Raw genomic sequence first — 2,515 nt, forward strand, 5'->3', positions numbered from 1 at the left:
ATGACGTCAAATCCGGACACGAATAGGCTGAAGTGATCGCAAGCACTGAGTAGGTTCAGAGCTACTCAGAAACTGCACAAACTGTTTTTGCAGAGCTCGGCTGCACAGGCGTTCACACTTCTGCCAAGCTAAAATACCTCCCCAGAGGGCGGCGGCATAGCGTTTGCACGGCTGCTAAAACTAGCTAGAGAGCGATCAACTCGGAATGACCCCCTATGTGTCTAGGACATTTCTTAGTTTTAGATGAAGCTTTTCTGTATTACGATGTCCTGTTAGAGATTCCCGACGATGGAGAGATCTGATGATGAGAGATTCCTGATGATGGAGAGATCTGATGATGAGAGATTCCCAACGATGGAGAGATCTGATGATGAGAAATTCCTGATGATGGAGAGATCTGATGATGAGAGATTCCTGACGATGGGGAGATCTGATGATGAGAGATTCCTGATGATGGAGAGATCTGATGATGAGAGATTCCTGATGATGGAGAGATCTGATGATGAGAGATTCCTGACGATGGAGAGATCTGATGATCAGTGATCCCGGTTTTACCTGCAGAAAATCCTGCACACATCTCAGTAGCAGCGGCGGCTGTTTCCCGTCTCACAGCTACAGGCTCAGCCGCCATGCAAATAACAAGTCCCTAATTCCCAGCAGATAGGCATCTTTCTGATGGAACAAATGCAAAAGCTCTAGCTCTTAATTCTATCATTAGTATTCCGAGCAGATGATAGCTAAATAACAGGGAGGACTGTCTGGGGCTGCTGTGTGGGAAATCTAATATTGATTTGTTAAATAGTGTCAAGAAGTCAAAATTGACTAATCTCCAGTCGATTGTTTATGAGGCAGTTAGTAGAGAAATGGATGCCCCTACTTAATTAATAACTCATTACCACAATTGATGATCTGGTTATACAGCGAGAGTGTTCCTGGCTCAGTGATAGAGTCACCACCACCTGAATTCTCCCGGACACTGTCTGTATGACACACGGAGCTCCCCATGTGTTTACCAGGACGTGTTATTACTGTGGACACATGGAGAGTGACAGAGACGTAACGTGTGCTCACTAATACCAGCCAACATTGCGGGCATATGCCAAGCTGCTACCACAGATGTGTCCTCATACATCCAGCCCCAGTGTGCCACGTGTCCTCATACATCCAGCCCCAATGTGCCACGTGTGTCCTCATACATCCAGCCCCAATGCCCCACATGTGTCCTCATACATCCAGCCCCAATGTGCCACGTGTGTCCTCATACATCCAGCCCAAATGCCCCACATGTCCGCATACGTCCAGCCCCAATGTGCCACATGTCAGCATACATCCAGCCCCAATGTGCCACGTGTGTCCTCATACATGCAGCCACATGTATCATACATCCAGCACCAATGTGCCACGTGTGTCCTCATACATCCAGCACCAATGTGCCACGTGTCCGCACACATCCAGCCCCAATGTGCCACGTGTCCGCATACATCCAGCCCCAATGTGCCACATGTCCTCATACATCCAGCCCCAGTGTGCCACGTGTCCTCATACATCCAGCCACATGTGTCCTCATACATCCAGCCCCAATGTGCCACGTGTCCTCATACATCCAGCCCCAGTGTGCCACGTGTCCTTATATATCCAGCCACATGTGTCCGCATACATCCAGCCCCAATGCCCCACATGTGTCCTCATATATCCAGCACCAATGTGCCACATGTCTGCATACATCCATCCCCAATGTGCCACGTGTCCGCATACATCCAGCCCCAATGCCCCACATGTGTCCTCATACATCCAGCACCAATGTGCCACATGTCCGCATACATCCAGCCCCAATGTGTCCTCATACATCCAGCCCCAATGTGCGTGCCACGTGGCCGCATACATTCCAGCCCCAATGTGCCACATGTGTCCTCATACATCCAGCCCCAATGTGCCACATGTGTCCTCATACATCCAGCCCCAATGCCCCACATGTGTCCTCATACATCCAGCCCCAATGCACCACATGTGTCCACATACATCCAGCCCCAATGCGTCACATGTGTCCACATACATCCAGCCCCAATGTGTCCTCATACATCCAGCCCCAATGTGCCACATGTGTCCTTATACATCCAGCCTCAATGTGTCCTCATACATCCAGCCCCAATGTGCCACATGTATCCGCATACATCCAGCCCCAATGTTTCCTCATACATCCAGCCCCAATGTGCAACGTGTCCGCATACATCCATCCCCAATGTGCCACATGTGTCCTCATACATCCAGCCCCAATGTATCCTCATACATCCAGCCCCAATGTGCCACATGTGTCTGCATACATCCAGCCCCAATGTCTCCTCATACATCCAGCCCCAATGTGCCACGTGTCCGCATACATCCAGCCCCAATGTGCCACATGTGTCCTCATACATCTAGCCCCAATGCCCCACGTGTGTCCGCATACATCCAGCCCTAATGTGACACGTGTCTGCTTACATCCAGCCCCAATGCCCCACATGTGTCCTCATACATC

This window comes from Pseudophryne corroboree, unplaced genomic scaffold (assembly GCF_028390025.1).
Source record: "Pseudophryne corroboree isolate aPseCor3 unplaced genomic scaffold, aPseCor3.hap2 scaffold_446, whole genome shotgun sequence".
Classification (NCBI taxonomy): domain Eukaryota; kingdom Metazoa; phylum Chordata; class Amphibia; order Anura; family Myobatrachidae; genus Pseudophryne; species Pseudophryne corroboree.